The following is a 9,332-nucleotide window of genomic DNA, read 5'->3' on the forward strand; positions in this document are numbered from 1 at the left end:
CCTTTGTAAAATCCCCCAAAGAGTCTGCCCCAGCAAATCCTCAACGAGTCTGCCTTGTACAAATCCCCACAGAGTCTCCTCAATAAAAATCCCCACTGAGTCTGCCTCGGTAAAAATCCCCAAGCAGAATGGGATGGAAGAACCAAAGCCTTACACGGCAAATCATCACAAAATCCGGAAATGCGAGTCTGAGCAGTTTAAAAGGGTTTCGCCTGTGAATCCAATCAATGGCAGAGTTTCTCAACAGGAATAAGGACGGGACAAAGCAATTGGAACAATCAAGGCTACCGAACCAACCACCATTTTCAAACTGACAATTGTTCTCTGTTGGGAAAATTGAAACATGTGTGATCCAAAGCAACCGTGCAAGAAGCAGGTGTCGCCCAAAAGGAAAAGAAATACATGAATGCAAGAAACAGCTTTGCAATAAGGAATCAACCCAAAAGAGAAGTTTCCCCAAAATTCTCTCCTGCATTTTTACTAAACAAAATAATAATAATAATAATAAAAAAAAACGAAAAAAGAAGTAAGAAGAAAACTCAAAAAAGAGGGTTAGTTAGAATCCCCAACATTTCCTTTTAGCCAGCATTAGGGCTCCAATCCCTGAGTTGAGCATTTTTCCTTTAGCCAACATTAGGGCTCCAATCCCTGAGTTGAGCGAATTTTCCTTTAGCCAACATTAGGGCTCCAATCCCTGAGTTGAGCGAATTTTCCTTTAGCCAGCATTAGGGCTCCAATCCCTGAGTTGAGCGTTTTATCTTAGCCAACATTAGGGCTCCAATCCCTGAGTTGAGCGTTTTTCCTGTTAGCCAACATTAGGGCTCCAATCCCTGAGTTTGAGCGTTTTTCCTTTAGCCGACATTAGGGCTCCAATCCCTGAGTTGAGCATTTTTCCTTTAGCCGACATTAGGGCTCCAATCCCTGAGTTGAGCATTTTTCTTTTAGCCGACATTAGGGCTCCAATCCCTGAGTTGAGCATTTTTTCCTTTAAGCCAGCATTAGGGCTCCAATCCCTGAGTTGAGCAACTTTCCTTTAGCCAACGTTAGGGCTCCAATCCCTGAGTTGAGCATTTTTCTTTTAGCCGACATTAGGGCTCCAATCCCTGAGTTTGAGCATTTTTCCTTTAAGCCAGCATTAGGGCTCCAATCCCTGAGTTGAGCAACTTTCCTTTAGCCAACATTAGGGCTCCAATCCCTGAGTTGAACATTTTTCTTTTAGCTGACATTAGGGCTCTAATCCCTGAGTTGAGCAGTTTTCCTTTAGCCGACATTAGGGCTCCAATCCCTGAGTTGAGCGTTTTTCATTTAGCCGACATTAGGGCTCCAATCCCTGAGTTGAGCATTTTTCCCTTTAAGCCAGCATTAGGAATCCAATCCCTGAGTTGAGCATTTTTCCTTTAGCCAGCATTAGGGCTCCAATCCCTGAGTTGAGAAATTTGCTTTTAGCCGACATTAGGGCTCCAATCCTTGAGTTGAGCATTTTTCTTTAGCCAACATTAGGGCTCCAATCCCTGAGTTGAGTGTTTCTCCTTTAGCCAACATTAGGGCTCCAATCCCTGAGTTGAGCAGTTTTCTTTAGCCGACATTAGGGCTCCAATCCCTGAGTTGAGCATTCTTTCTGTTAGCCAGCATTAGGGCTCCAATCCCTGAGTTGCGCGTTTTTCTTTTAGCCGACATTAGGTCTCCAATCCCTGAGTTGCGCCTTTTAGACTAGAGTTTTCCAATTCCCTCATCAGTTCTGTAAATTTTCATGACAATTAACTCACGAAATTTTCCTAGTGAAACTGGGGCAGAAAATTTTGTTCGTTTGTTTTGTTGTCTCAGCAGGTCTGACCTCGAGGTGCATGGATCTAGACGACCTACGGGATGAGTCTCAATCCAGAATAAAGAAAAGAAGAAAAAGAACAAAAAAAGAAGATGTTCCCACATATTGGAACAAACAAAGGGCAGGTCGCTCAAAAATTGGATCAAATTCCCGAGCTCCGCCAATCCCGTTTCACTCAATACTACAGAAATAAACAAGCACCTACAACTTGCGAGCATCAAGATTCAGATCGAAGTCTACAAGCAGAATCAGCTAAGACCCAAGATCAAGTTGCAAAAGAGTTATAGATAGGAATCTTGTAACTAGCGGTTGACAGGCATAAGTAGTTAGTTCAGTTTCAATTTCCTCTGGTTGTAATAAGGAGGTCAGTAAATCAGTAGTGGCAACAGCGACAGCAGTAACAACAAGCATTGCAATCCCATGGTAGTCCCAGCTATCAAAGTTTCCTGAACTACATTGACCTGATTCCTGTTTAGCCGAGGATATGTAGGAAATATTTGATGCAAAGATTCGGTCAAATCTTCCAAAAAAATGCGCTTCACACGGAGTAGCCCAACGGGCAAAAATCGCTCATATCCGCTCACTTTATCTTTGCACGAAAATCTCGCATGTTTTCGGGCAAAGAGGGGCAGTTGTGAGCACGTGATTTTTGTCTACGCGACAATTACTCCAAAAGAAAATTGAAAAATAAAACAAATGGTTTTGTTGTACAAATTTTTGTGAATTTGCTTGGCATTTTTGTAGTTTTTATCTGTGATTGTTTAGTTTTATCAATTGAAAATACAAAAATATATGTCGCGCATAAAGCTGGGATCTTGTGTTACTACTAGGAATTAATTAAAGTCATATTTGGTTTTTGAATGAATAAAAAATCACAAAAATATTTGTCTTGTTAATTTTTTCGTTTTATTGTTTAAAGGTTGATTTTTGTTTAATTAATATTTGATATTGTGTGTTAATTATTACTAAAAATCAATTGGTGTCTTGTGATATAATTTTGATTTTTTATATTTCTTATAATATTTTTAGAATTTTGTAAATTCGAATTTTTATGGGAAAGGAAAAGAAATAAGTTGAATTGGATAAAATTGAGATTGGGCCATTTCAAATTGGACCCAAAATTGGGCCCAAAGCATTTGTGTTGCCCGGTCCAGATCAGTTGGCCTTAGGGATGTCCAAATGACATCGTCTTGATTATGCTTGATCTGGGCTGTTGATATCAAAATGATCAACGGCCAAGATCACAAACCCTAACCCATCTCAGCCAACCCGACCCAGCACCATCCTCGACCCAATCCCCACAGAGACCAAAACGACGCCGTCCCTTTTAAGTGGAAAGATCAAGGCCGTTGATCATCAATGATCCAACCGCCAAGATCAAACCACTCACCCCGTATATAAGCCTGCCCCCCTTCACCCCGCGCCCTAAGCCAGACCCCCCTTCCTCTATTAGTCTCCCTCACCGAACCCAAACCCCTTAGAACCCTAGCGTCGTCCCCCTTTCCCCTCACCGTAAACCCGGCGGCAACAACACCGGTGACCCCCAGACTAACACCCCTAGTACACCTCGACCCCCTGAACACAGATCCACAAGCCATGGGTCTCGAATCTTCCCCCACCGTCTCGAATCTTCCTTTGAAAATTCGAGCCGGACCCCAACCCATGCCAGCCAACCCCCCCCAAATCCATACCAGGTGTCCCCCTGACCTCCCTCGTGACCAAACCAATCTTGGTTTGGTCCGAATCTAACCAGAAAACCCCGAGTCCCAAATCCGCCCTAAGAACCCTAGAAATCCGGAATCTGAGGTTTTTGTCCGTTTAAACGAGAAGGTTGAGGTCTAATAGACCTTAATCGAAGTGTTCTCAGTTGATAACACTTCGATTAAAGTCCGTTCAACCCCAAAAGAGGTTCGATTCAAAATCCGAGACATGGTCATCTGATTTTTAACCTTTTAAGGTATTTCTTCTTCTTTTCTTTGTTAATTCCATGTTGTTTTGTTTTGTTTTGTTAATGTTTGTTCGTATGCTTGAATGTCAGTTTGATCTATTTCCAATTGTGTCAACTATTCTGCCCATCTCACCCGGGTCTTCATTTGATCGAATTTGTTTCTGTGTGCTTATTACGTATAATTACAGTTTGTGTAATCGAGTCGAATAAGTTCCGTCAATCAGTTAAGTTTTCCACAAATCCCCGTGCCTGTCAACATGAAATCATATTCTGTGCTTGTTCAAGTTTGGTTATCTGCTATTGATTTGTGCGCGTTGTAATTCACATAGTCGATTCGATACATGTCGTCAATTAGTTTCAGTTTGGAATGGTATTAATCTGACTCGTACTGTAGACTTGTTTACTGAGGCTTTTTAGAATTGATTACACTGTGTTTAGCCTGTTCAGTTGAATCAAGAATCACTTAAGGATTGGTTATAGCTGCAATTTTAATGAAAATTTCAGAGTTTAAGTTAAGTGGACTGCCAGTTTGAGTATGGGTTGAACCATTAGAGTAGTCTATAGTGCAAATACACCCTGGCTGACATCTTTACAGATGAGAAGTCAGGTGTAAAGTGAGTTTAATAATAAAAGGCTGAAGATGCACATGAGAATGGTAGTGGAACCTGCTGTACAGCAGGGTATCCACTGCTTTTCTAAATTTCAGCAGTTTAAAGTAGAAGAAACCCCATGCCTAGACAACCCTAAGTGGAGATGACAGCCTTTAAGGCTTATTTTAAGCCCTGGGCAGCCTGTCTTTAAAGGAGTTTTCTTCCTCTCTATAAGGATATAAAAGGGGGAGGGAATCAGAAAAATAGGGGGGCCGGGAAAAACTCAAAAGTTTCAGTGCTTCAAAAACCTCTCTAAAATCTATTTCCCTGTAATTTGAGCAACAAGAACAATCAGAAAGAGAGGAGAGGGGTTTTAGACAGTTTTCAGCCATCAAAAACCTCCCTAAAAATCGATCTCCCTTTAGTTTTCACCAACATAAAGAATCAGAAAAGGAGATAGAATAGGGACATCATTTGAGACTTAAAAGAGTTTGTTTTTAAAAGAGTTGATATCCAAAACAACAGAGGGACTCTTCCATTGAATTTTTCTATTCAGTTTCGAGTTTAGTAGTTGAAGTTGACATTCCAGTTTGATTTCAATTTGCTGGAACTTCTTCCGAGATCTATTGGTCCAGTTTTGGTATAATTCAAAGTTCAGTTGAGTCTTTTGGGTGTTGATTTTTGCTTTTGGGTTTACAAATTATTTCGGGTTTTGTTGGAGTGTTGTTTCTGGTTTGGAATTGGTATTGTTGTTGGTTCGTTACTACTGATGTTGCTGCTGCCATTTCTTTGTTGCTGCTGATTTTTTTCTACTTTCTCCTTCTTCTTGTTGTTTCAACATCCAGGTACACATTCGAATTTCACACTGATGTAGCAGTAACAATGAGTATGAAATGAAAGAAGCGAAGAATTTTTAATCGCTGGGTTTTGTAACTATAAGTCTTATAAAGTGTTAATAGATTGTATGATTCTTTAAGGTTGTAAGTCAACGGAAAATGCATGAGGTCATGTACTTAATTGAAACTTAGTTTGTTTAATACTGTGATATGTAGTTTGTTTAGTAGTATACATGATATAGCTATGTAATTAGTGGAATGTACAAGTAGTTAGTATATTGATAATTAGACTTCATCTCCAATCATGTTTTGTACATATAGGGCGGGTGGCTTTTAACCTTGCCGAATGCAATGTAGCTTTAATCTTTTGAGTCTTTAACTTTATCGGACTCCGTTAGGCAGTTTATAGGACAAGGTTCGAATCCCATTAGTAGCATCTTCTAGTAATTAATTCCATTAGTCTCGTTTAAATGAGTTAGTTTAAATTCAACTTGAAGAATGTTTAGCGTGAGTTTAGCATTTTATTAATCTTGTATGCAATTTTCTTTATCAACTTAAAAGCATGTTAGCTAATGAAATAAGGCATGAAATAATTCCCCGCCTCATAAATAATTAATCAGATAATTAATAAGAGGCCGGAGCTGGTCAAGCATGTTAATTTAATAGCGTATATTTTCCTTCATTTTTAGAGACAAACATAATAGAAAAATATAGTCGTTGTAGGTTTACCCTTTCAAAAAATGAGACGAGCCTCGCCGAATAAAAAATGCAAATTGCGGGGCCCTTAATAATTGGCCGTAATAAAATACTTAGAATTCGGGATGGATTGTTTAGTGAATTTTACTGCCTTCCCCAAAGATAATAACGCGCTAGACTCTTTAGGCGCGATTTTAATCAAAATACCTTCTTAAATTCGGGTGCGCATTTATGTAACCCAAATTCAAAATCTCAACGGAGTCGGAATGTATTAACAACCATGGGTGCATTGATTGTGACTTGGTTCGAGATGCGTTTTCACGACGTTGCAATTCTATAAAAATAATAATAATAAAAGCGTTTTAAACTTAATAAAAGCACATAAGTCATAACATGTATTTAAATTAGATATTTAGCCATTATAACAATTTAAGCGACCGTGCTAGAACTACGGGATTCGGGAGTGCCTAACACCTTCCCTCGGGTCAACAGAATTCCTTACTTATAATTTTTGGTTCGCAGACTTCATTTGGAAAGTTGAAAATTTCCTCGATTTGGGATTCAAGATAAACCGGTGACTTGGGACACCAAAAGCCAAACCTTTCCCAAGTGGCGACTCTGAATTAAATAAATATTCACATTTCGAATATTGTTACTTAAATTGGAAAAACTCCCTCACGCATTTACCCTCCGGGGCGGGCGCGCAAAAAGGAGGTGTGACATGGATACACATAGATTCTTCGCACTATGGAAGAAATTTTGAATCGAGACTCTCTTCACCAGGTACGTCTCTGATCCGATCTTTGACATGTAAATAAATTTTAAACACGAAAATTTCTGCGTATGATTGTTATTGTCTTCCCCTGCATGTTACGAACATATATATGCAATCCTTCAACGATCCCTAACAAAAGCAGTTTCGTACCTAAAGCTCGAATCCGAGACTTCTAATTCCACCGTTATATAATTTTATTGAAACATAAATACTTATAAAATGTTATTGATTATAAATTTTAATTTTTTATTTATTTCTTAAATTTCGTGCACAATCAACCCCATAAAAAAAAATTTAAACACATTTCAAAAGAATCGGAGGGAGTAGTTCCCAAGCATTAGGCTGCGCAATCGTGATGGGATTAAGTTAAGATTTAAATAAAATCCACAATAAATTACTTCATAAGTAACTCTTGTTTTATTCATTATTATAAAGGGAATTATCAATCTCAAATTTCACAATTCCTTGATGGCAGAACTAATGGCTATTGAAAATTCATCTGAGCAAAAGGCTAATCCCAATGGAGAAGAAGAGGTTAGTTTACTTTTATATACAATTAAATATTTATCACGTTATTTTTATTGGACAAAATAGAAAATCAGAGAATTTTTGTTTGTTTTGGGGTTCTTTTGGTCATTGTGAGATAGTCAAAGAAAACTATTGGAGAATGGGAGTTGGTTATTCTTGTGTTAGCAAATTATTCCTCTATCCTTAACTAGATGTTTTGAGTTTGATCCCTAGAAATAGAAAAATTCTTGATAGGGAGTGTTTCACCTTTAATCCTTGCTTCGAATTAGCCGGTTCACTGAGTAGATACCATATGCAGGGGCGGAGGGAGAGTAGAACCTATGGGTTCAACCGAACCCAATAGCTTCGGTCCATACCATATATTTATTTTAAGAGATTCATTGAATACGTATAAATAACTTTAAAATCTAGTAACTTACAAGATTTAGAATCTCGAAGTCATAAACTCTGCGTCTGACCATATGGTTATACCAACAAAAAAAGGTTTTTCTTGTATTGAGAGGGTGTATCATTTCTTTTCTTAAGAGAAGGTATAAATTATAATGGCACCGTTTTTAAATGGGAAAATGCATAAGTACCCCCCTAATCTATACCCGGATTCCTAACTACACACTTTTTCTTTGCGGGAATCCTATTATTCCCCTAAACTTATTTGAAATGGAATTATTTGCACCCTTAACATTGACGTGGCAGAGTGTGTATATTTCACTTTCCCAAAGGAGAGTGAGAAGCAGAAAAAAACGATTTTCAAATTATTTTTTATTCTTTTTTACCATTTTTTCTTACTTTTTTTCCTTTTCCTTTTCCTTTTTCTTTGTCTTTTTTCTTTTACTTTTTTTTTTCGTTTCTTCTCTAATTCCGGCGAATATTCATTCACCGGCGACTTTGCTAACCGTTTTTCTTCCATTTTTTCTTTTCACACACACATTAAACTCTCAAAAATATTTACTCATAAGCAAAGCAAAATACACTCAGATTTGGGAAAAATATTTTCATCACCGGAAAACCTTCCCACGCCGGAAAAAAATGATGTATTGAAATTTTAAATGGAAAAAGTTTTCTCAGCTTATATTCATTTTTATTTCTTTTGCTCTTCCTCCCACTCATGAATTACACTTTCAAGAAAAATTTATATATATATATATATATAAACACACTTAGTTCAGGATAAAAATCTGTCGCCGGGAAAAAAATTCGCCGGAAAAAATGGTGTTTGTGAAATTACGACGACCACCATTTTATGCCGTCGGTGACCAAAACAAAAAGAAAGAGAATGAAATAACCAAAAAAATGTGAATAATAAGAAATAAGAAAAAAGGATAAAAAAAAGAAGAAAGAATAAAAAACTACTAAAAATACATGTGAGGGTGCGTGTAGCTCACCACTTGCCAAGAGTTTGATTGTCTAGTTTTAGAGTGCAAATAATTCCATTTAAAATAAGTTTAGGGGGTAATAGGATTCCCGCAAAGAAAAAGTGTGTAGTTGGAAATCCGGGTATAGGTCAGGGGGGTACTTATGCATTTTCCCTTTTTAAATTAACGAATGCAAGATTAATGTCTTGCATACGCACATTTATCACTTAATCATGATTGAAAGATATGTATTCTCACTTTAATTTTAATTGTTAAGATTAAATTGTTTGGTATGAACACGAGATGCAAGTCTACATCTTATACATGTTACCAGCACAGATATCGAGTATCGATATTGAGCTACCAGCACAAATTATAACGGCACCGTTTTTACATTAACGAATGCAAGATTAATGTCTTGCATACGCATATTTATCACTTAATCATGGTTGAATGATATGCATTCTCACTTTAATTTTTAACTTTTAAATGTTAAGGTTAAATTGTTTGGTTTGAACACGAAATGCAAGTATCCATTTTATACCTTCTACCAGCACAGATACTGAGTATTTCCATATGTGTGTATATAACAAAAGGGTAATGTGTGTGTAGGGATGCAGGAATAGAGAGAAATATTAAGTTAAAAAGAGCGCGTGTGTGGGTGGGTGGGTGGGTGGGGGGGGGGGGGGAAGGCAGGAATAGACTTGAAATTTTGAAACTTGAGGAGATCACATAACACAAATTGGAAGTTTTCACCTCAACATATACTGATCAGAATAAGT

This window comes from Nicotiana sylvestris, chromosome 9 (assembly GCF_000393655.2).
Source record: "Nicotiana sylvestris chromosome 9, ASM39365v2, whole genome shotgun sequence".
Taxonomy (NCBI): Eukaryota; Viridiplantae; Streptophyta; class Magnoliopsida; order Solanales; family Solanaceae; genus Nicotiana; species Nicotiana sylvestris.